This window comes from Manacus vitellinus, unplaced genomic scaffold (genome assembly GCF_001715985.3).
Source record: "Manacus vitellinus isolate BGI_N305 unplaced genomic scaffold, ASM171598v3 scaffold_20_pilon, whole genome shotgun sequence".
Taxonomy (NCBI): Eukaryota; Metazoa; Chordata; class Aves; order Passeriformes; family Pipridae; genus Manacus; species Manacus vitellinus.
Window position 1 is genome coordinate 7,891,775 of NW_021939471.1, and position 26,191 is coordinate 7,917,965.

The 26,191-nt window shown below is 46.1% G+C and overlaps 1 long non-coding RNA gene across 1 annotated transcript in view; it reads right to left on the reverse strand.

Moving 5' to 3' along the window:
• Nucleotides 1-455: 455 nt before the first annotated feature.
• LOC108639511 overlaps nt 456-26,191 on the reverse strand; it is a 77,531-nt gene continuing 51,795 nt past the window's right edge. Inside the window, exon 3 of the long non-coding RNA XR_001920579.2 lies at nt 456-528. This is a non-coding gene — a long non-coding RNA (uncharacterized LOC108639511). The remainder of the gene's footprint in view (nt 529-26,191) is intronic.

Sequence of the window (26,191 nt, forward strand, 5' to 3'; positions counted from 1 at the left end):
CTCGGCAAGGGCAAAGGGGGACCCGCCGCCAAAGTGCCACCCTTGCCCCGGGACAGCAAGCCTTGAACGCGGGTGGGAGCTGGGTCCCACCGCCGGCTGAAGTCTGGGGAGCAGGAGAAGATGCGGGGGCCAGCGAAGGCCGGGGGCGGGGGGGCCGCCGCCAGGGCTAGGGCTCCGGGAGCGCTCGGAGGAGCGAGCGCCGGTGCCGGGAACACTCAGGCTGCGGAGCAGAGAGCCAGCGGCTGCCGCCAGCCGCGTCTCCCGCCGTTCCTCTCAGAAAGGAGCCTCAAAGTTTGGAGAACTCTCGGTTTTCTTTTTAAATAACTCCATCTAACTTTTCTCCTTTTTTTTCCCCCCGTCTAAATCTGATAAAGCTCAGCAGCAGCTCTTACATGGAAGTTAGCGTTTTCCACCAGCTATCGAATAATTGAATAATGTTTTGTTCTTACCTTTGATGCTGAACTACGAATTCCCGCGGATCAATGGCCAGAAAGTTAGAAGAATTGGTGATTTAGGACTTCAGTACTTCTGGAAAAAAAAATGCCAATGGTTTAGCCAGGATCTTCCCTGTCTGATTCGTTACTATTATTATATCTGATGATGTGGATGGATGGATGGAGAGATTCAATCCAAGCCCATTAATGAGCTATTTTATAAACACCACCGTCTGAAGATCTTCATTTACATTTTGTCAGTGATCCTTTCCTTAACAGCGGAGACGTGTGGCGACAGCGCGATTACAGGACTTTAGTAAAGCTCCTATAAGAGTACGACTGGCTTGTTAATCGATTAATATTTTATTAAGTGTAAATATTTTATAAAGTTTTTAGGAAAGCTATCGATTCTAAATTATTAAACTAGTCAGAAGGGCATTTGAATAATGCATACAATTAAATACATTTAAATATATATGTAGCGATTGCTTCATTTGCAATGAATCCCCTGCACCTTTCTCTTGCTTTCGTTTTTTTTCTCCACGGGCAGCTGGTTTCTCATTTGCGCATTCACTGGAGTATCAGGATGGTCATATATATGTTTATTCCGTATTTATAAACTGAATGTTTACATAAAATACTCTTTGAAAAAATAACATTGAGATCGGGAGCGGTAATAATTTGAAAATTTTGACGCAGAAGCAAAGGGGATTGTTAGTGAAACAAGGAAACTGAACCGAGTTTGTATAAATTTTGCTGGTTGGTAACTTCTGTTTTGTAAACATCACTTAATTTAGACAGATTTTATGAAGCACGATGCTTATTTTTCTTTTACATATTTTTCCCAATAAAAGCCTTTTCTTTCTGTTTTAAATTACAAACACTTTTTTTTCCCTCGTTGCATGATTTTCACATGTTGTCCTTATTTCCACTGGAAAAAAAAGGGCGATTATTTCCCATCGCTTTCCTCATCCGTCTTCAATGTCGCAATTTAAAAAAAAAGATTTTTTTACTATTATTAATAACCTATTTTTTTCCTTACACGAACTCCAGTACGAGAATTTTTTGCTCTCGCACTCTGTTGAGAGCAGGAGTGGATGCGTTCCGAGCGCCCAGCTCTCCTTGTTGCTGAAGTTCATGGACGCCTTAAGTGGTTGATTGCCAAAAAAAATTTGAACAAAAACACCTCCTTGGAAAGGTTTGGTTTTCATTAACTACCGCTCTTAAAGCCAGAACGCATGGAAGCGATCGCAGCTCCGTGCCCGCACAGGCTCCAGTGGCGGGCGGCTACAGCCGGGGCTGCCGCGGGCCCCCGGGGAGCCGGGGCGGCCTCGCCCCGCTCAGCCGGCCCGAGAGCTGCCCGCCGTGGTCTTGGCAAGATCCACCGGGGCCCGGGCGCTCTTTCTCGCCTCCTATTGTCTCCCTCCTGCCCAGTGACTTCCCGGGGCCACGGCACCCGCGGACGCAGGGCTCCCACGGGGGCACTTGGCCCGCGGCCGAACAGTCCTGTGGGGACGCGGACCCGCCGCCCGCCGGCACCGCCTCGGAGCGCGGAAGATCCCGGGATGCCGCGGACAGGCACAAGTGCGGTGGGATCGGAGCGGGGCGCGCCCGCGCAGCACCGGCGGGGCAGGCGCAGGATTCCCCCCGCGGGGGCGGCACGGCGCAGCAGGCTACACGCCAGTGCGCCGGGGCAGGCGGAAAGGAGGCAGGTGGCGCCGCAGGGCGAGGGCTCGCCGCTCTTCGCCCTCGGGCCAGGCTTTCTCGCGGCGGAGACCCGAGGCCCGCGCCACTCCTGGGGGCCGGACCACCCGCTGACCGTCCCGGCGCCTTCGCCTTCCACAGCGCCATTCGCGCGGGCACCGGCGCCGGCGCAAGCCCGAGGGCGCCGCTGCTACTACGCCCGCCCGCAGGCCCCCCGGCGGTTGCGGGACGGCGCAGCACCTGGGCCGCGGGGCCGGGCGGGGCCTGCCGCCGCCCTCCGCTGCACCTTCAGCCCCGCTTGCGGGCGCTCCCGCCCTGCCGCCACGTGCCGTCGAGGCTCCGGGCACCGGATGGGGCAAGGCGGTGGCACGGCAAACCCGCGGCGGGCGCGCCTGGGGACCGACCTCCTACCCGGCCGCGTTTTTTTCGCGCTCTCCTCGCGGGCTGGGAAAGGCGCTGGGCAGCCGAGGAGCTGAGCTCCTCTGCGCCTCTGCGGGGCGGCTCTGGCATCAAGCTCTCCCTGTCGGGGACGAGCCGTCTAACCTTGCTGCCGTAGGAGGGATTCCCACCCCTCTATACTACCGCGACCCCTCGTTCAGCGCCAGGTTCAGGAGGTGAAGCCAAAACGAAACGAAAATGTCCCTGAGCCCAAGGGCTGGAGGAGCCCGGCCCTGCCCGCAGCACTTCGAGGGGGGAGCTCTGCCTGTCCAGCGACAGAGTTGGCCGGCGGGACACCCGGCGGGGCCGGCCATTTTTTCGTCCTTTCACCAGCCGCAAATGCCGCTGGCTTTCCCCTGCGCAGCCCAGGATAACACGGGGCGTGCTGTCACGGAGGGGAGCGCGGGGCGCTGCGGGGCGCCTGGCGAGTTCTCCCGTCGCTCTCGCGGTGCACCAGCTGCCTCGGCCCCGCGGGGCGCCCGCTCTGCCTCCCCTGCGCACCGTCGCCTGCCTCCAGCCCCATCGGGGTCCACGCGTCTCGTTCGCCCTGTGCCAATGGAATAAGTAAAATTAAAAACAACAAACCAAAAGCGTCTTTACGGCGCCTGAGCTCCGACCAAAGCTTTTCGGGACAGCAGTATCCCTGCAGACCTACCCTCGCCTCTATCCTTCCCCTCACTGGTTTTATTAGTAAGTCTTTTGCCGCTAACGCTGGTCGTACGGAGAAAGAGCTGTGGACAATAGAGAGACAATCTCTACAGCCAGACGTATACAGGGAAGGGAACGAGTCGGCCGGAGCTGTTATTGCAACGTATTTCGATGCCCAGAAGGCAGCGCAGCGCCGGCCGAGGCGGGCGCAGGGAGCGGGGCTCACCGGCAGGCCAAGCCGGCTGGGTGCCTGGTGAGGGGCTGAGCTGGCCGCTGCCGGGGTCCTGATAGGCTCTTTCCTGCCCTCCGGCTCCCCACTGAGTTCTGCCGCTTCCCCGTGTTCCTCACGCAAGTCTCCAGATCTTGGCTTTCCCCCTAGCCACGGGTTGCCTTTCCCCGCAATCACACGCTGCAGTGCTAAACACAAGGGATTTCCTCCGTGAGATATCATGCTCATCGATCCGCCTCACCTTAACAGACCTGCGAGACTCTTCGGTATTGTATGGCTTCTCTAAAATAGTTCCGTTTAGGTTTGTAAACTGTCAGGAGCAGGGAGCACAGACCGAAGCGCCTGTGCCCTGTGGCTCTTTTCCTTCGAATTAAAAGCTTATAGCTGGAAATGAAGGAAGAGTTTTGCCACCTTCGTTGCAACTAAGGAAAATTCCCTAAACCCGAAGAAGAAGTGACTAACAAGTCCCGAGGTGAAACCCACCACCCGAGAACCAGCTGCAGCTGCTCCTTCACCTCAGCCCACGGCCACTCCAGCGCCGTTTGCCCCGGTCCGGGAGGTGCCCCCCGCTTCCACCTCGAGGTGGCCGCGCCAAGCGGGAAACGAGCGTCCTGCCTGCCGCGCACTGCCTGAGTTGCGGCGTGAACGAATGCGGGAGGGGGTTGCAGCAGCGAGTCGCCCCCCTCGGCCCGGGAGCCAGCCCAGAGCCTGCCTTTACATCCCAAACGTGTCTACGGGGCGCGGGATGCCGGGGCAGCCCGCTCTTCCTTTCCAACCGCGCTCTCGCCTAGGGTGAGAGCGAGTGACGGCGGAGCTCAGCAGGACATACCGAGCATGTAAGGCTGAGGACTCGTACCCCGAGGCATGGATGGTTTTAATTACTACGATTTATGTAAATTAGCAAGATATCAGCCCTTCTGCCCTGCCAGGCTCCGACCTGGAAGCACAGCATCACCCACCCACGTTGGATACCATCCCCTCCCAAGCGCTCTCCAAGTTCCTATGGCCGGCGGAGTCCAGATGGGAGTAAAGACACCAACAGAACGGGGAGGACAGAGCCTATTCCGAGCGCCCGCCCCGTGAGCTTCCCAACGAGCAGCTCTCAACCTCAGCTCCCCCGCGCTCATTGCCCAGGATGGCAGTGCTCATTAGCGAGCACTGTGCCACGAAGGTGCCATTTTCGTCCTCAATCCAAACTTTGCCTCTTAACACACACTCTCATCTTCGTACGTAAACCGCCCGTGTTAATTAAACCTCCAGTAAATGTGTAGGGAGAACCCTCCGCTCTGCCACACAAGACAGCAGATGCCGCCGGCTCCTGCCACGCGAAATAGTGCTCAGTGAGCAGAGCCGTGGCAGGATCTCATGGGGGCCCGGTGCCGGCCCCCACCTCCCACCCTCGCTGAAGGCAGAGGCAGGTCAGCCTGTGACAGAACTGAGCCCGGTCGGCAGCTGAGGGTGCCCGGCTGGGGATCTATAGTTTTCGTTGCAAATAACCGAAGGCTGCTGATCTGCCCAGAGAAAGGGGACAGAAAGCGCAGGGGATTTCGAGTGAAGATAAACAAGAGGAGTTTTATTAAACTGTTAAGGGTGAAAACGCCGTTGAACAGAACGAGGAAACGCACCCTAATACACATGAGTCACAAACATCCCACAGCCCGACTCCAGCAAGCAGAGGCAGCTCAGAGCCTCCCGGCCGCGCCACGAACAGGGCTTGTCCCTGGCGAAATCATCGCAGTTGGAAAGCTGCGAGAGGCTGACCGGGTAACGTTCAGGGTTTTCAGGCTTTCGCAAGCCCTGTACTGGTACCGAAGGGGCTCAGCAGGGAGCTTTTTGCAGAGGGGTCACACATGGAGCCGCAGGGCAGGAAAAGGCCAAATCCTATAGCTTTTCCTCCTGCAAACAATCCTATTGTCTTTTTCCCGCGATTTCCAAACTTTGACAGCCGATATGCACAAACACAAAGAGTTTCCGAGCTTGAGTTGGTACTTGGCCCGTGAAAGGGCCCTGACTGGTCCAGGTCTGTCTGCCCGCTCTCAGCACCTTCAAGAGTGGCCAAAAGGTGACCCGCTGCCCGAGGCAGCCCCGGTAGCCTTGCGGAGGCGGCGTCCTTCAACCTGGACGTGGCTTGACCGAACTAGGCAGATGCCTACCCGGGAGATGCCGGGGCACTGGGGACCTGGGGGCACTGCCCTGAGCCTGCTCGCCCTCTGCCCGCTGGGCTCCGCAGAGCTGGCCCCCCTCTGCTTCCACAGCCTCCGACGACGCTGTCTCCGTACCACCCCCGCCCCGCTCCCAAGCGGCAAGCAGGCGCGGAGTGGGCGGTAGCAAGTGCCCGGTCGCGGCGGGGCTGCCACCTCCAGCCCCGCCGTGCTGCGCAGCGCGCCGCCGTGGCCCGGGTGGCTGCGCGGCCGCCGTGGCCAGGCACAGCAGCGGCGCCCACGGCCCCACGCCGCTGTCACGCAGCGAGCGCGACTCCTCCTAAAGCCTCGTCTTCCTCCAACCCTTGCGTCTCCTGACCGCCCTCGCTTCCCCCCGGAGGGGCCACCGGCCTGCGCGCAGCCAGCGCGCTGCCGTGACAAATTTCACGTTTGTAAAGGGACGGGTGAAAGGTATCCGCCGTTTGAAATCCCATTACAAAACCAGAGCAGACGCAGTGTTCGTCTGCTCCCCGTCACGGAATCGCTCCAACTAAATCATCATCTATCAAGCGAGTTTGTCCCCAGCGGGGACGGCAGCTCTCGCTTACTCTGCTCCGTGAACCGCTGCACTTCTGCCCCGGGAAGAGCCCTTCAGCCACACCGCCCCTGCGGTGTGACACGGTTAGTTCCTCCCGGCCAGCGTTTCGCTGAGAGCCAGAGGCACTCCCGTCTCTCAGCCGAACGGGCCCGGACCGCTACCCCACGCCCCCGCAGCCTCCCCACCCCACGAAAGACGAAACGCTCGAAGATCTCTGCTCTTCGTCAACGCAACGGAGTATCTGACAATCACAATTACCTGTAAATATTCTGACCGTTTTTGTATACGGGACACTTTTAGCCTTAAGCCTGGCAAGCCTCACACGAGCAGAACTGCACCACTACCGCAACTTCATCGCGGCAGACGGCAAAAATCCGCGCTCCGCTTTCGGCACTAAGTGCGATCCTCCCCGGCAACACAGAGCCCAGGAGTGGGAGAGAGAGCTACCGCTTCCTTCTCTCGGCACTCTGAAGAGCAACAGCTAAACACTCGATTTAAACATTTAGGCAAGAATTCAAATCAGTCACAGAAAAAAAGGGTTATCTGTTAACAAGTCACCCTTTCGGTTCACACACGGGCAGATAAGGTGCCAGATTTTCTAAAATATTTGCAGCAGCAGTTTAAGAAATAATCACGAGATCTGAGATGGTCACTACCAGATAAAACTCCACGATTTCATAATCGGTCTTCCCGGTTTTTTACGTCAACCTCTCCCTTCCCTACCCATCACATCACAAAAATTAGCAGCATGGAATTACCTGTCTGCTTCTTTGTGCCTCCTTCAAGTAAAGAAGGTAAAAGTCACTTCACCTATTAGCTCGTATAAGTAATAAAGAGGTGGCAACTTGGAGCTACCACATTTTGAAGATTGTGTCACATGCTTTAGCATAAGTAAGGGTGTTAGAGCCCTAGCGAGCACAGGATCAATTCGTTTGTGCAACAACTTGTGGCGCGTTTGGTTCTTAGCAGGTATTTTTTCTGTCCCTGGGAACAACTCTGTACATCCTGCCTCGCTAAGACGGACATAACAACAGCCTCTCAGTTTCTGCGGCGTTTCTGCGCGCCTTTACCGAGAGCAAAGGCAGTTTGTCAGCGCCTTGACTCTGTATCAACCTATTATGAACCAGATACGACAGGATTTCTCGGGCTGCAGCATCTTCCTCGGCAGCGAGGATGAGTCGGAGGTGCAGCGGCTCCCGTGACTGCGCTCACTCAGGAGGGGGTCGTGGCATGCGGCTTCAGTCTCCCCTACACAACAGGGAGGAATTTGCCCCACTTTCTCAAAGTTTCTCAGCCCTGGACTTTTTCTAAGCCTCTTGTAAGAGAGGGGCTGTTCAAGAGCCCGGCCACCCTGCCGGCCAGCTCACAGAGCTGCCTCGATCCCACTGAGGGGCCGCGAGCGGAGCGCACGCCTCGGAGGGGCGAGCTGAAGGCTCCCCGCACCCCGGCGGCTCCAGCCTCCACCCCTGCTTGATCCGCTCCCAGGAGCTCTGGCACTCGGGAGGGAGAGTCCCAAGCCGAACGGGCTCCTTGCCAGCCCGGCGGCGAGACAGGCGAGACAGGCAGCGGTATCTCTCCGGGCAGTCACTGGTGCCCGTGCTGGTGGTAGCCCACAACCCTGCTAGCTTGCCGCACTGAAAAGGGAGGGGACACTGAGCTTCCTCAGTCACTGACAGGGAAGCCCCCATGCAGGTGGAGCCGAGCTCCAACTTCTAGGGGATGGGGAGAGAACGGACCTGCTCCTGCTACCCCGGGAAGGAAGTGTCAGCAACATCCAGGCTTTGAGACTTTTGGTCTCAGCGACTCTCGGCGCCAACTGCCGGGACACGACTGTCCGCGGGAGGCCGGTGAGGGCAGGGCGGCAGGTGCTGCGGGCCAGCACGACGGGGCACAGGGCTGGAGGTGACTCCCGTCCCCTCGGTGCCGGCGCTGACCCTCCGCCTCGCTCGCTCTTCGGCAGGACTAGAGTCGGGTGTGGCCCAAGGATGCGGGCGGGGGCGGACAGCAGAAGACCCCTTCTCAGCCCGCTGAACGCCGCCTGTCCCCTCCGTCGTTTCCCTTGGATGTTCCGAAGGCCAGCCGGCCCTCCCGCCCCCTTCCCCTCGCAACACTGCCACAGGGCAGGGCGATAGGAGGGAGTTCGATCCCAGCCCCCGCAGATAGGCAACCCCCGCACCGCCTGTGCTTCTCCAGAGGGCTGAGCCCAGAGACCAAGGCAGCCTCTCCCTGGAACTCCTCAGATCACGACTACCGAGCTGCAACACCATCAGGCCGGCGGCACGACCCAGCAAGTGCCCAGGGCACGGGGCCTTCCCACTCTTCCGGTGTGCTCTCCCTGGAGTGGACTCTTCCTGGCCTCCCCAAACGCTGCCGCCGCTATCACAGCGTGTCGGCTCTCCCTGCAGAGGCCGGTCCTTGTAAACCGGATGGGAGAGCGTGAGCAGCATCGCTAACTCCGGCAATTACCCTCGGCCTCCTCAGGGTGCCTCTGGCAGGTTATGGCAGCATCTGCACGCCTACAGGTGGAAGTGGTTATCCAAGGTTTTCACCAATGGGTGTTTTCCTCCGATCTGCAGCACATGCAGCTGTGCTAGCCGGAGAAAGGGGTGCAAGGTCCAGGGAGACCGCACTGCCAGCCTACCTTTAGGATGGAGGGATGGATGTCTCTGCTACAAAACCCGCCCTGGCCCACTATTTCTCGCTGACTTGTGCTCTCCCTGCCCACACCGGGAGGGCTCGCCGGGCCCCAGGCCCAGCTGTAGGCAGGCAGTTTGTTCACCAGCCCAAGAGCTGGCACCGGGGCACGCCAGGCCTCCACTCTCACTGCCCCCGGTGCACAGCGGGGCTCCCGCGTCGGAGGTGGCGCGCCTCACTGTGCTCACAGGCTCTCTGGGCAGCTACCCACAGGGCTGCGAAGACTGACGCGCCTGGGTCAGGAACTCTCGTGGGCACATAGATTGGCGACCACAAACAATTATTTGCAGACTACTTCGAAGCTTATGAACCAAATTAGATCTCCGGCTGTCCCTGAACGCCGGTAGAAGCCCATCTTGCTGCCCACCAGTCCTGCAGCAGCACAGAGGCTGCCGCCCCAGCTACTGCCGGGAGAAGCCAAGAGCCGGATGGTAGGAGGACGAGAACCAAATAAACCACTTTCTCAATTTTCACCTTGCTTCTATGGTCCTGCTTTTATAGGCCTGCCCGGCAGCCTGTGCACACACATTTACACCTCTTTCGAAAGCTTCGACAGTAAAATCCCAACGAATTCCCAGCGCCTGTCCACTCCCACAAAGCAAACAGGGGAGTGCAGCGCTGGGCCAGGCCAGCCCGACCCCACGGGGCTGCGCCCTGAACACCACCAGGTGTTCAGCCTGGAAAAAGATAGAGGAGAGGAAGTCTGAGGTCTATTTATATTAATATATTTTCGATTAAGTCATTTAAGCAACCTGCACAATGCAGCAGATTGTGTGGCATTTTTAACATTTTCCTCATTTCTGCCAAGGCAATTTGCTCACTGCAGCTAAAACAAGCTTCCTGATCCCTTCACAAAAATTAGAAGCAACAGCTAATAAAGAAGCAAAATATGATGTAAGCTTCATGGGAAACCAGGCACGTAAAGTAACTGTACAACTGCCAGGCTGGATTTCTCTGTCATGTATTCATGACTGAAGGACAATACACAACTCACTTCCCCAGGTTCTTAAAGATTAGGCCTGGGTTGCAGCTGGCCATCTGAGTGAATAAATATAGCAGGATAAAGCAGTCAAGTGGCAGTGGGGTCACTTTTCTCTTGGAAGTGGCAGTGGGAACCACTGGTGGCTCACAAGTCAGTCCCTGCCTCCCAGTTCTGTACAACCAAGGATTTCCTAGGAAGACAATAAAGGATCTGAAGAGATCTGGGCTGTGTGCCTTCTCAGGGGCCTCCTTGGAATAAGACTCCTACATTCTTTAATCTCCAAGCATAAAAATGGTAGAATATACAAAGAAACATATTTGTTTTGAAATCTTTGGTGATTCACATCGCAACTAAGAAAAATGATGTTAGTGCCCACAAATTAACACATTTCCTTTTGAGATAATCTCCACCAATGCCTGCAAACAGTGCCAGTGATTTTTTCCACCCCCTCAGTTTCCTGTAAATCAAATCGTACACAGTCATGATACATTCACAACTTCCTCTAAAAACTTGTAGATGATGGTTGAAACAAGCCATTGTTTCAAAGTTACAAGGAGGACCTGAAGTATAGAGGTGAGAGAGATCAGTAAGTTCCTGCCAGCACTGAACAATTGGGAGAAGGGTAGAGGAGGGCAGTCCTGTCAATTCTCCCGGGTATGATCAGCCTTAAGAAAAGTTGGAAGACAAACTGCCTTATTAGACAAGAAAGAATCAACTGAGGAGGAAAGCAGATATAAATGGGCTACCTGTGGCAAAAAAACTCTGTCATGACTCATAGTCAGACACCAGACACAAAGCCAGGAGAAACCTGGCTATTGCTGGTGTTCATGAACTTCAGTGTTCAAGATGCAAAAGGTGATTATTTGTGATTATAAATGATATCAGGGGATACTTGAGATACCCTAATTTAACTGTATTCAGGATCCTATCTCAATACTACTAACTTATGTCCTCCATAATTCAGTTCTCCATAAGAGAGGGATTTTTGGTTTTTTGTTTGTTTTTGTTTGGTTTCTTGTGGGTTTTTTGGGGGGTTTTGTTTTTTTTATTTTCCTGCCTTAAGCAACAGCTAACAAAGACAATATTAGGTAGTTTGCTCTCTTTTCTTTCAGTAGTTCCTGTTCAGCACAAGCTGAAGTGACCACAGTGAATAATTTGTCTTTGGGTGAAGGTCATGACCCTGTGTCAGCCTGAACACAGCACTGCCTGAACAATGCCTTTGAAGCCAACAGGAGTCTTACACAGGCACAGCTAAGGGATCATGCCACTAGTTTGTAATGCAATCTGGAATGTTTTAAAATGAGAAATCATTATAAGATCTGAAGTGATTGTCCTGATACAGCCTATTTGTAAGTGGCAAATGTGAGTGGTACCATGCATGCTGTTCTCTCTATAGTCTCATGAGACCTCTGTTCTAGAAATAGTGCCAGGATTTCCTAAAAGTTCTGGGTAATGACTGCTTTTATGCAGTTTCTATTGTGCTCACTGTTGCTCCTAGAAAAGTAGAGTTGCTCAGATATGCACTTGGTTTTCCTTACAGCTTTGTAAAAGGTTTTTGTTTGGTTGTTGGGTTTTTTCATAAACAATTAAAAATAGCTTGTTCTCTAAAAAGATGTCTTTTCAAAGCACTAGAATGAGCATAAGCGGGGGAAACAGCCTTTGAAAGAAAAATTACTTTGGACAAGTTTTGAATTTCAAACATAGTCTTTGTTTATATTTCACTGACAAAATGCCTCTCAAATATTCTTTGAAAGGTGATTACATTAGGCAGGGGCTATTTTAGCAATTTCACATCTCATAGCACTGTTGTATACAGGGATCTGTCCACCCACTTCCCTCACTGCAGTCACAGCTCTTTGAGCCTTTACTCAGCTATCTTTCACCACTTCTAAAATCACACAGACTTTTTCTTTTCTTGCAAATTAAAGTCAACCTTTTCTGTACCACCAGGTCTCTTCTCTAGGAATTCTGGTGGGCTGCAGAATCACTTTTGACCTGTTAGTGAGGTTTGTTGCAATACTTTGCTTAGAGTTGGGCAGAAAAGGTTTTCCTGGTTTAACAAAATTGTAGGACAACAAAACCCAATTCCCACTTCAAATCACAACAGAAAGTTGAGATTTTGAGTGTTTCATAATTTAAAGAGAAAAAAAGAAATAGGTGGCACTGTAAGTCCTTTCCAAATTATGTATCCTTCCTTCTCCATTCTATTTTTCCTTTAATTTAGGTAAAGAGCACAAAGCCCCTCCTGCAAAGTACTGCACAGCCATGAAAAAGCAGCACATCTAGTTACTCCTATCACCAACTCAGCTGGTGAAAGCTTCAATACCCATTCAAGTTCTTGGAGTGCCAGGAAAGCTCTCACTGTTTTTACTTTCTGCATAATCTCAATACCATCCTATTTAGATGTCCTTGTTACACTTATGCACCTCCACTGCAATAAAAACTACATTTGTTCACACATTTAAATTTTTTTTAATACTCTTTAAATATTTTTAATAGACATTTAACAAAACAATTTCTGTACCCGCTTTGGATCCATTAATACTAGGAAATATCTTGCACTTTTAAGAATGTTCCTGGGCCCCAGAGCATGATGGCCTGTGTCACCAGACTTTGAGACTGATTCTTACCATGGGTTTGGCCTAAGCCAACTAGCACTGTCTGAAGCAGCAGTTGGGCATATCTCAGGAATTAGCCCAGGCAGACTGCAACACCTAAAGACAATTCACATTAGGTTTCCTTGTTTTGGTGGGCAAGACAGTGGAACAGTGTCAATGGAGGCTGTTGCAAGCAAGAGAGCCTCAGTGACAGAACCCTTCTGACACACCAGTACAGACAGTGCTTTATCAGTCCTGCATGAGAAAGGTGGAGTAGCATGAGGCAAACATCAGTGCAGGCTCTGGAACTCCAGGCTCCTGCATAGTGCCACAAAAATGCACAGGACAGTGCAATGCACATAAACTGGCTGAAGATGAACAAAAAATGCTCTCAGTGTTGCTGTGATGTGCCTCTGTACAGTTGCACCAAAGCAAATGAAGTCTGAATTCTGTTGTGTTGTGCTATCAATATTTAATTCTTTATGTCATTTCAACATCTGTCCTTTCTCAGGTACAGCAGAGTTATACATTTAGTGAAAACATACTACATTCCTATGTTAGTAGTTTTGTGAATACAGGTAAAACTCCAAAACTTTTTTCTATCAAACAGACAAGAACACCTCATTGTTCTTTACTCCTTAGTCAATGCTCTTCTCATTCAGCTAAACACTGGGTACCACTTACATAATTAGATATTTTTAATAAACTGATTAATTCTAAAATTATCTCAGACTTATGATCTGTTATTTCTCCTGTCATATGAGACGAGACAGACTAGTGTGGCTTTTTGGGGCCTGATTGCAAAGGCTGCAGAAACTTTGCTAAGGGTCCTCATTCAATTCATTCTCTATTCCATTTTATGGTTCATTAGAAAGATTTCAGAGCTTGATGGAAGAGGAGGGAGTTGGAAATAGAGGTGTTAGGTAACTCTTAGATGCTTAAAAGCACATAAAGCAAGATTTGCTAATTATGAACAGTACGTATGACACATTTCAATGTTATAAAAGCGGATGAAATGCACTCTGCACATCCAAGTTTGGACCTATGTTTCCCCTCTACAGCACAAGTCACTGAGGATAGCAAGCTCCTACCAGCTGAAATCTGGCCTTAAGTTATCAAGAATGACCCAGACTCAGCAGTGATATGAAGGGTTATATATGCCCCACACAACAAGAGGCAGAGTGGCCTGGGAACAGTTTGCCAGATATAGGTTAAGGCTTAGTAGGGATGAAGCTACAAAACAAGTAACAGAACTTATTCTCTGAGATGTAGTAGTGTTATTTGACAACTTTCACATGAGCACTTACTCTGGTGGAGCTCAAATGTCATTAGCTCCCCTATTAAGAAATGGTCTAAAGGTTAGTGCACTCAGAGGCTTGGGCTACAGATGTACTTTTGCTCCAGTTCTCTTTCTACAGAGATTTCTTGGGTGGGGTTCTCCAAAGGAGAACTTTAATGACCCAGGAGAACAAGTCTGACAGTCTGCCAGACTCATCCTGCTACATCATGAAAGCACAACTGAGAACCTCTCAAGTCACCTCTTACTTCCTACATTTGTAAAAGGAAACAAATCCGACCCACTTGGCAATCAGAGAGATCTGTAAAGATCTGGTTGCTGCAGTTGTAAAGTTTTAACACTGAACTTGCCAAGGTAGCTCTTGCTCTTTCCGTGGCTCAGGAGGAGCCAAGCGCCTGCAAAGAGTTCCATTTCTGTTCTGCATGAAGGCAGACTTGAGAACGACAATAAGGATCCTGCCCTGCTGCTTCCCAGCTTCTTACCCTCCACATGCACTGAGGGTCAATTAGTGCAAGAAGGAAAAGAGACAAGGAGCTGAATGATTGCCCAAGGCTACACAGCCGGTCATGGCAGGGTCCCCAGTCATTCCTGATTCCCTATTCTGTGCATTCTTCCAGACCAGTCTGCTTCCCAATTTGGAAAAACATTTCCAAAATGCAAGGCAGAATCCAGACTCTCAGAACATTTTGAAAGATCTGCAAACTTATTGTCTTTTCTCTCACACATTTAAAACATTTGAAAACCTCTTTTGGCCCATCACCTGGTCTGAATCAGTGATCAACTCAACATGGCAAAGAAGCTTCAGAAACAGAATCTTAGGCGTACCAATGGGAAAAGTCCCATTTCTACAGTGGCATCAGGAATAGCTTCTGCACTATTACACAAGTAACTAAGCTAAACATTGCTAAACATTATAAGGACCAATTTACTGAAGGTTTATGTACGGTAAATACAGTCATGTTTCCTTTTCTATGCTGACAGTTGTTGCTGTAGAGAACATTCAAATATTGAATAAGCCTTCAGATGATTCCCTTTTCATCTATTCTGTTTCTGAAATATGGGATTTTTTTCAGCCTTATACAAATTAAAACAAACTTGTTGATAAAGTCAACTAGAATTTAGAGTAAGTAACACTATAAAGTAAGTTTTGACCAGTCTTTCTGCCTTCTGTTGTTCTTCAGGCTACTCCATCAGGCCGCCTTTTCTCACACTAAGTCATTTCTGTCTCATAGAAACTACTTTTACTGTTACTAAACCAAAGCAGTTAATGAGCTGCAGGTATCACTGTATCAATAAAATAACGCAGCCCCTTCTGCACAGGGAAAATCAGTAGCCGATATCAAAGAGAAAAGATTTTAAGCAAACTTTGCCCAGCAGGCACATTTATTCCTGCGTTCCTTCCTTCCCTCAGGTCATAAACTCCAAAACCACCAAACAAAGATTATCACTGATGAATAAAAAATAAATCAGACAACCCTGACTAGATACAAAGTATCTTCAAAACACCAACAAAAGGCGCTTTACAGACAGTGAAGAAACTTCAACTTGTTTACCAGTATCTACGGCAGGGTGAATAATGTTCAGCCATTAATAAATTCAGAAAGCCTGGAAAAACATAGGAGCCTAGCCTGGGATCCAAGAATTCCAAAGGGTGGCTCTTTGACAGACATGCAGAGTTTTATTCCCCTGGAACATTCAGTAGGGTAATAAATGAAGCCACTCAGCTGCCATTCAGACAGCACCGCACCACTGAGGTACCTGCCTTGAAAACATCATCAGTTTTCATTTCTGTGCCACTGGCCAAAGTCTTGGATAAACTCCTCAGCATTTGCTAGTTTCCAGCTAATGTTCACCTTGACTTTAGATGGATACTATTGTTTTTGGTGAATTATTCTCTTGCAGATCCTGCTGCCTTAGGGTCTTGAGACATTCAGTTAAGCAGGTGGCTATAATTAATTATTCAAAATGATTTTTAGGAATTCGGATTTTTTTTTACTGACAGTGCATTAGTTATAAGCATTTTACAAAAATAAGGCAATTTGCATGCTGTTTGGGGTATTTGTGATTAAAAAAACATGTTCTAGCTCATTGTAATGTTTCTGTAGACTGGCATTCTTTGTGAGAAATTTATTTCTTGTAGCTGCTTTGGGTTTATGTTAGTTGTATATTTTAAGAACAACATCCTCTAAAATGGTTTCATGTGAAAAATGGAAATACACTTACTTCAAGAAAGTATTTCTACTCTTATCTTCCTTTCATTCTCAGTGGGTCTTTAGCAAACACTTGGTTGTTAATGAAAAAAGTTCAGAACCGTCAGCCTAGGGAATTATTAAAAAACAACCAGGGAGGCAGCAGATGAGGATGCTGCAAAGTACTGTTCTGAAAAGCAACAGTATGAAGAAATTGGAAGAATACCAGAAGCTAAAACACACACACAGACACCATTATTCAGAACGTACCACACACTGTATTCTTGAACTTGTAAAGAAGTAGAGTGAATCTAGCCTTCAGTTAAAAAAATACTTCAAAAGAGCTGACAGTGACCTGTAGAGTGCAGGTCAGGAGCCATCAAGTTTCCATAGAGCTCCTGCTGTAGGTAGGAACAACGGGGAAGGTAAAGAGATCTTGGCACTACCAGCCTCTTCCCCATATTCCCCCAGCAGATGAGGTATTTGGAGACAAATACCATTCTTGACACAATCGTTTCTTCACAGCATTTTCTAGACATCGTGATTTTTTTCAGTTAAAATGTAAACAAATTAAAAACCAAATTATTTAAAGGTGAGGCCCATAGCTCCAAACAAATAAGCAAACAAACAAAAAAGAAAGGAAAAAAAAGCACCAAACCCCCTCCCCCCCAAAAAAAAATCCAGAAATATTTACTCTTTGATTTATATATATATATATATATTTGGAATATATTAGGTTAACCTTCTCCATAATTTAATTCTATTTCTTTAACCACAAGAATCTTTTAATCTGACCTTAAGTGCTTCTTTCCCACGTGGATTGTTTGTTTCCTGATTTACAAAATCTATTATTTTCAAGAAGCAACCTGGGCTAGCCAGACCTGAGCTTAAATAGAACTCCTGGGCCTATGCTGTGCCTCTATGACTTTATGGGCAGGGCATGTAGGGGGAAGCCTCAGGTGAAGCTGATCAGGGCCATTAAGGCCTCAGCACTCAGAGACCTTACAGTTGTTAATCTAGCTTTAAACTGTGGAAAGAAAATGAAGAGATTTTGGTGTTAAAACAGAGATTTTTATGTTCTGGAAGCAATGTGTACTTTCCCGCTCATCCAATTCTCAGATCAGGTGAGATGTGGAGCATTCATGCATATGCATGTTCTGCTTGAGTGGAAAGGCACCAAATGATTGGTTTTTAGCCTCAATATTAATAAACCACATGGAAGGATTTTCTTTGGTAATGAGAGCAGTGGAACTTCATCCCAATAGATAACAATTGTAAAGACTATGGAGGCTGAGACAGACTTTGGTCAGCGGTGCATGATGCCCACTGTAATACTGAAAATCTGAGATGAAATCCTGTGTCACTACACTCATGCAAGATTTTCCACTGCTTTCTTGCAGGAGCCAGGATCTTGCTTCAGGCAAAAGCAAAACTGCAGAGGTTACAATATATGCTCTTCCACTCCAGCTCCCAGGAACAAGACCTGAAACAGCAGATGTATTATTATTTATTGATATGCAAACTTGCACAAACCTTATAATCTCAAATGATAGCTGAGTGCTTTCCTGGTTGATAAACTATATTTGAAGAGCTTTTTCAAATAAAGCTTAAACTCTTTTTTTTCCCCCCTGAGTAAGATGGGATGTCAAAGTATTAACTCTAAGTAGCAAGAACTGCTCTTTTCAGATATACTGGACACACACAAGTTTCAGTTGGCGAAATCTAGTCATTGTTACATAGGAAACTTTACCTGGACTTGTACAATGAATTTGGATTTTCCGCCCAAATAGATGTGTTTATTGGTTTCTTTATAGAGAAAAACAAGATATATGAAAGAATTATCCAAAAGAGAGTATTAAGGATCTGTTGTGGCACAGGAGACAGGGTTACATAACATAAGAACTGTGGGATAATTAAAAGAAGAATCAAATATGGCAGTAGAAACAGATTTCATTCACTGATGAAACTGCCAGTAAAACGTAATTCTACCTTCTGTTCTTCCATTCTGAAAGATAGAAAATCAATTTATACCTTGCCTTGGCTAGCACCTGACAACAGTTTTGCCAAGGGGAAGATGAGGCTTTTGCCCCTGCTGAGAACTGGCCAGCCTGGGACATGCCTCTGTGTTATGCAATGCAGTCAGGACAGTCTTGTCCTGCTCTCCCCACCCTCAGTTGGACCGATCTGTGTTCGTCCTAGAAGTGCTGGTCAATTGTTAATCGTAATGCTGCCTCTTGCTATGTTTGAAAGACCATAATTAAACCTGACAGTAGTCTCTCATGCACTTACATTTTGCAGAAAACAAAAACTAGATCTTACCAATGCTCTGGGAAACCAACATTCCTGTCACAAACAGGAACTGGGGGAACTGAGTCAACTAACAATTTCAAGGAGGAGATGAATGTCCTCATCTCATGGCGACACACCTACTTCAGTTCAGAGATGTAAATGCCACTGACAGCAATGTCCTCTGGAGAACCAGTACAGCAGAATTAGAAGGTCATTGAAACAGATGACTTTTCCCATCCTTTTTCACAGTTTGTTTTTTTTTTTTTTTAACCTGGCATCTGTTCTCCCATGTGTGCATACATATAAAGGCCACTAACTCTAGCAGTCTCTCTAGGTCCATTTCTATGATGGGGATGAAGAAGACTCTTTCTTTAGAGAAAAGGAAATCAAGATCTGAAGCACCAAACCTTCTCTTGCTTTCAAATGCCTTGAACTGGTGCAGTTATGTGACACAGCCAGACACTGGCTTAGCTGACTCGTCACACTCCTTCACAAGTGAAAGGGTAATAGCTTAAAAGAGAGAATCAAGTTCACAACTTGCAAAGCACCTCTGGGCCCTTTCAATATACTGTGTACATCATTTGTACACATGTGTTGGTGAGATGGGGGAGGCAGGCCTGGGAGAGGTATAGAACAAGTAGGAATATAATTAAACCTAAAAACTAATAAGAAAAAAGATCTATAGGAAGCTAATATCACCTTGTGGTTTTGCAGGTTATTTTTAAGTACCATATAAAATCAGTGAGAATTTGATTGTGGCATTCACAGTTGTGATACTAATCACTGGGCTCAGCAGCAACACGTATCTGGCCTCAGGTTTATATTGATTGGACATTTTTCAATCAATAAAAAGCATAACCCATTCCTTTATTTCATCTAGTCTCAGAGTGCTGTCCCATACATTACATCTGAATTGAAGCACTGCAGTACATGTTGTTCGCAGCAGGAACGGCTCAATGCACAAAGAATCATGCAGTGCTACTACCTTTTTCACACTGAGAGCTGAGACACTGCTCCTGCTGTACTAACCAGCAGGGACAGATGCCAAATGAGAAATTCTTCTGATAGAGCTTCTGACAGCATTTTGCACCTGGTCAAAACTTGCAATGAAAGGGGGTGGGGGGAAACAAAGGATCAAGGAGGAGTATTTGCATAGCAGCAAGCACTCACAGTCTGTGGCTTTTGGACCTTGGGACCAGGAATTTACCACCTGGGCTGCTTTTGGATTGCATGATGAGGGTGTGAGTTTGGATCTAGTCCTAGCAGGCTAATCAGACATGGATGATAATCCCAACAAATATGGAAAAGAGACTTCATCGAATTAGGCGAACAGAATATTCATTCTTTTAACCTTCACTTCAACTCACATAAGCGGCCAAAGAGCTTGTTCTCTTATAAAACTAACACAGAAAAAAGCAGAGAATGCTTTCACAAAAAAATACTTGATCTGAACAAAATGAATGAAGATACAAAGTGAAAGAAGATACAAAGGACAGAAAAACAGAATTAAAGGCTGCTATTCCTCCTTCTCTTTTGTGAATATAGCTCATAGTTTATTATCCAACTCAGTCTTGTGCACCTCATGAAATTCAAATAAAATTGGTAGAATATAGGGAATGAAGAACATAATAGCTTCACTTTCCTGTGGAGGCACATGCACACACATGCACATGTGTGCATTCCCACACACAGGAACCCTCACAGTGAAGGAGCAGAAGCAAGGGCTGGGAGCAGGACTGCTGCTGGGCAGGGCTCGCCCTTGTCCCTCTCTTACCAAAATGCAAGGATTTATTTACAGGCTGATTCTTTGAGACACCCTTCTTTAGTCCTACAATAGAGTTCACAAGCTTAAAGTTTTTATACCCAAAGAAATGACACACAGAGAACAGGGGCAGGTTTCAATTGAAAGATCAGGTTCAATCAGAATGCAAGAATGTTCTTTTCTAACTGCCAGGAGTTTGGTCAGCTTAGCAAATATTTTAAGGGGCTATTACTAAAAGCAAGTGAAAAATACCCTCAGTTCTGGAAAATACAATAGGGCAAACAACCCAGACAATCTGGATTTCCTTTCAGAACTAAGATACACAGGGTATCTCCCTACAGAAACAAACAAATATGGGTGCACTGCCTATATAGCACTGATGAAGCCCTACATTTTACATCTCAATAACAAGGATGCATTCTGGAGGAAGGTAGTTTAGAGACTGCTGTTGACTCTGCCCTGGAATGTCTGCGTGTAGCAAAGCAAATGATTGCCCTGAGGGGATTTTCCCACTGCTCATAAAAAATGTCACAGCCTAGCCTTGCCCCATCTGTACTGTGCTTTCTCAGGGCAACATCAATGCAACTCATTTGGAGAAGCCTATGCTGTAAATAGTGATGTTTCAAATGTTACACAGAACAGTGGCAATTTTTTTTTTCATTTAAACACTGAGCATATTAAAAAACTCCATATTACCAATGCAGCTTTGTAATTTGTGGTGGTATGTACACAACAAACCAAACATGCCCACAGCTATCAGAGGAACAACTCACTAGAGTCCAATCACTATTCTAATATTTACTATTAAATACTTGCTATAACTGCATGGTGGCTGCCAGGAGGCTTTGAGAGGTGGCAAGAGCAAGGCAATAGTCATAAGTCAAAATATCTGTAAGGGAGATAATGAGGGATTCTTTGTTTTATACCCTTGAACTTATATCCTTTCACTCCCTCCTTCCCATAAAACATAACGCTGCCCATGAATCTCCCCACAGACATCTTGTCAGAGATTTCCACTGCACTTCTACCAGCATTTCTTTGTTGTGGTATGTCTATTTAGATATGAAATTGGTTAAGTGGAATGTGACATACAAAATGGGCTTGTGCTTCTGACAAACTAGAGGTAAGCCTGTACCTTTTGCCCAAATTCACTCTTTCAACAAGCTTCTTGTTAGCAGGCAAATCAATCTGGATTTGCCAGACTCGGTCATTGCAGATGTGAATCTTTTACCTTCAAGGTAAAAATTCCTGATTCAGCAATCTAAAACCTCAGGGAACAGAGAGACCATTATACACAATCTCTGATTCTTGGGGCCCTTTTTGCCTGGTCTGAAATCTGTGTTTGCCTCTTACTGTCCGCATAAGACGATGGAACTCCCCGTAGAAATAGAAAATGGGCGGGACTGGAAACAATGGATGCCGACAAGCACACTATCATTATAGGTATTTATGTGCTGAGTATCAAATTGATAGTACCTTCATTTGTAACTTTTGCTCATCTGTTCACTATTATTAAATGAGCTCAGAAACCAGAGGAGATTTGAGAGTGACAGAGGGTAATTATATACTTTAGAATAAGATATTTTTCATTGTGGTTTTAGAACATAATAACCTATTAAAAAAATAAAAAGCAGAAGAATGTATTTCAATTCAGCTATATTGCTCTTCTCAGAGAGCAGACTCATTAAAAAATCTGCTTTTCACTTTAGTTCTAACTAAATGTATAAACGAAGGCTACAAAAAGCTTTTCCTTAAATACTAAATTCTGCTTAATGTATAATTTTGAAAATCCTGTATTTAAATAGTGAATTTTTGTTGCTGATCAACAATCTTAATATTTTTAATTTTGTTAAGCGATTTATCTGTTTACTTTCATAACATCCATCTGTACAAGAATTTGTCTAGTCTAGCTGTAAAGTAGCTGTGGTTTATTTTTTTATTTGATCTAGCATCAAAAAGCTAAATATTTTATAACATTGAAGTCAGCACTGAAAAATGGGTATATTGAGGAGGAGGATCAGCAACAATGGATAAGAAAAGTTGTGGGGGAAAACTAGTGACTTGTCCTATCCATATTACTACATGAAATTACGAGCTCCAGCTTAAAGAGGAAGGTGTCAGAAACTACTTCTTTAGGAAAAATGTAGCATATTGTTATTCTTGGTTTGGTACTGTGAGGTCCTCCAGTGGCAGCTCACCTTTAGTTTGACGTTTCCATGTCATATGCTGAGCAAGGTTTTACTCTTTAAAGGGATCTTGCAGTTCCATTCTGCAACAGAGAGCCAGTATCATCCGGGTACTGCTTTTCCATACAGAGATTCAAGTCATTGAGCTGTTCCTCCACACACCATGCTTGCAGTCTATCCAAAACTCACAAGAAAATATGTGTCATTCTGCCTGAAAAAAAGCCACCCAGAAAGCAGAAAAGTCCCTGGCCAAGGGGAATTTCACTTAATGTTTTTTGCCACCCTTATCAAAAGCTTACTGCTTTCATCTCAGTGTAGGATGTGTCAGCAAAAGCACAGAACCACAGTCTGAAAAATACTAACATTTGCCTCACACCATAAGGAAAAAAAAGAAAGCAGCCTCAACAGCAACATGGACTTCCTAAACTGATTCAACCAGCACATAAGTATCCCGAGGTGATGGTCATTTGTACACAGGTATGCTCCTGTTTCAAAGTGAGGCCAAAAGGACTGTGTTTTTGGTCTTTTCTTGGTTATTGCTAATCCACTGCAAATGGAATAGTTCATCTTTTTCTATCTCCTCATTTTCTGAACTCTCTAACCCAACCTGACACTGGTGGCAAAATAACTTAATAAGATGGTGTACATGTGTTTCTGGATCAAGATAAAGTAAAATGTTAAAAGCATTTATTGTGTTGAAATGTTCTGTGCCAATTTTCTGCTAAGAAGGAGAGATTCAAAAGGTCAGGGCTCTTGCAGTACAGAGTTAGTGGTATATTAGTTACAGTAATTCAGCCTGAAAATTCCAGGAGAAACAAACACAATGGAATGCCATGAATTACAGGAGGAGACCACAGCTTTAATCAGCTCTTGGGAAAAGAGAAACATGCATTTGGTTATTGACAGTTGATAAACTCAATTATGAGGTTTGAAGAAACTAGGAGTTCTAGGATTTTTTTTCTTTAAGTAAATAACCTTCTGTTTTCTTAGGGGTTTTTTTTCCTGATTACAGAGACTTTTTCACCCCCTGTTTATTGTACTCATACACTTTAAAAACTGGTACCACTGTTCCTGGCATTCAGGATTTTCAGACCCTAACTGGATTGTAAAGGCCTGGAAGAGCATGTCTCTAAGTGATGTCTTGAAATAAAACCCAGGAAGCAGAAGAGATTCTTAGGTGCTTGATTCTGTGAAGTGAAACTGTACTGATTACACAAAGATCTTAAAATCCAAAGTCCAACTGAAGTCTTCAAAAGACAATTCAGTCAAGGCTTCCAAGCCAGCTTACCACATCTGTTTTCAGGAGACACCGGTTTCCACAATTCTGTCACTGAGGAACTTGACATGGAATTTTACTCTTTGTAAAAAATTCTGCCTCAAAATGTAAGTCTTTATTGAGAACTGAAGATCAGCCATGACAGTGTGTGCCCATTCCTCCTCTTTCTCCACACCATCATTATTATCAACATACTAAGCAAATACAAAATAATGACCAAAAACACAAGCAATACCTTAATTAATGTAGTATTTGAGTTTGCATAGAGCCTGAAACATGAGCTTGGAGAGGCATAAAATGCCCCATTCATTTCCAAGGTTTGATTACTCTGCAACTTTAAAGCTAGCATGTTGACATTACATTAAATTGCTGCTAATTATATCAGGGAATTTCGCAATGTTCAACAACCTTCTATGACTGTCCAGAGTAAAATATGAGAGGTCTAAACAGAGAGAGCAGGCAAAACCAACTTATTTATAGGTGGGTTTTTTTAAAAATCTCATTATTTTCAAGCCAATATAGTAATATTTTTTTCCATTTGCTATTGAGTAGTATTTCCAAACAGTTCATCAACTGAAGCATTAGAAACTCACACACAAGACCAGAAAAATGTGTGAATGCCAGAAAATTAAGCAAATAAAAATTCAGGAACATCACAAAGAGATGAAATGAGGAAAACAAGTCAGTTTGACCATCTTTCTTTTTTGGTATCATCTTATGGCAATTAATTCCACAGGACAGGTATTTTTGTTTTGAATAATGGTTTTTTACATTGCCTTGCAAAATACCAGCTTCTGACAGCTGTCAGGTTTTCTCCTCCTTAAGCAACGCTGCCACAATTTCATATCAAGTAATTGCCCTCACAAGCAGGTAACATGGGACAAAGAGTTTTGCTGTGTTCCTTTGAAAGACATTTGAGTCAGAGGTTAAAGAAATCACTGCTCCAGAGGCTCTTAAACATGTCATTGTCATAATATAAAAACTGACTTACTAACTTAGATTATTTGGAGAGTTAAGTGCTTGTGTTATTGCAAATTAAACTAATTAGTATCATTTCCTGACAGCTGCAGTGAGCGATAGCAATTCCATGATTTTTTCTTCAGCTGCTCATGTGGGATGGGGAGAAGAGTGGAGACAGCTTTGTGATTTAATGGAATGGGATCAGTTTATCATTGTATGGGCACATTGTTCCATTCTTAGCACAACTCTGCTGCTTCCTCTGCTCCCTCCCCGTTCATCAGCCATTATTGCACTATTATCTTATTACATGGAAGCCAGGGTAGACAGATGGAAGTTGCTGGGAACTTCACAAATAACCAGATAAAGAACTGCGCTGGAATTTGCTTGCAGTACTTCCCCCTTTTGGAACTGTTGTAGATTATATTCACCGTCCTTTTAACCAAAATTGTAGCTGCCAGTAGAAGATACAAGAACTCATTTCAATACCACAACTGGTTTAATTGTTATAAAGGCAGAATCATGAACTAGCACTGATTGGAGTCTCCAGCGTATGAATAATTGCGTAAAAAGGGAAAGTTACAGTATGTAATTGGCAGGCATTTAGCAAATCACTTGCATTTATCATGTGTAGAAAATGTGTACCAATCGTGGTGGTAAAACCATTGTGCTTACTGCTACCCAGAATTTCCATAAGATTACGTGAGGAACAATAGCAGACAGTCCCAACAAACTCTTATAAAATGTTATACAGAAAACTAAGTGTAATCTGATCAGTAAGGAAAAGTCTAAGATTTCTTTAGATGAGCCAGAATGAAATAAAACTCTTGTCCATCTCCCACTTCACAGAAGCCCACACAAATGGATGAAATTACTCTGAATTCAATTATTCTGGAATTCTAACTTTCTAGAGACCATTGGGTTGTGCTTGAACTTTTTCATTAGATCACTTTGGTCAGATTTATGCTCTACTTATATTACTAAACTGGCTCCAAAGGTTTGCTCTATCTTGGAGCCATTGGAATAGACTGTAGCTTTGTGGTTCACAGACTGGATTAATGTTTTCAGCTACTAATTAATTGCTAATCACCAGCATGGAAATTGAATTATCTATAATCATATTAAAATATGGGGTTTTCTTCCCCTCCTCCATGAATCATTTAGCGTAGAAAATCTTGATGGAAAGAAATGCATATTTTTGAGACAATACAATACTTAAGTAAAAAGCTAAAAGGGTTGGAGAAATAAATCCTCTTAGTCATTGTTGAGCAGAAATTAATGCATAATGCCATCTATCTAATGTCTCGGTATGGTCACTGTTAGCACAGGGTCTGAGTACCTTCCACTTTTTATGAATTTATTTTGAGAACACTCCACAAATTGGGAATTTTTATGGTTCCTAATGACCATTTGTCAAGAGAAGAAGCAAAGAGCAAAGGACTGAGAAGTCCTCAAGGCAGCACTGGAAATACGTAAGGAAAGAGGGAGTTAAAACTGCTTCTTCCATGTGCCAGATTCGTATCTGTAACTACATAGTTTTTCATATCTATAATCAAGATGTCAATAACAAAGACCATCAAGAGAGAATTAGCTGTGGATCCAGTTTCCATTCCCTGGTTTCTAGTTTTAGGGACTTTACACATTCTGAACCAGCAAGTATCTTCCATGGGCACATAGGAAACCCTTCTTCCTCAGCATCTTAATGCTTCCAGTCATTATTTTTCCTTTAGGATTGATTTCTATCACCCATTTTTCCCTTACGTTTTACCA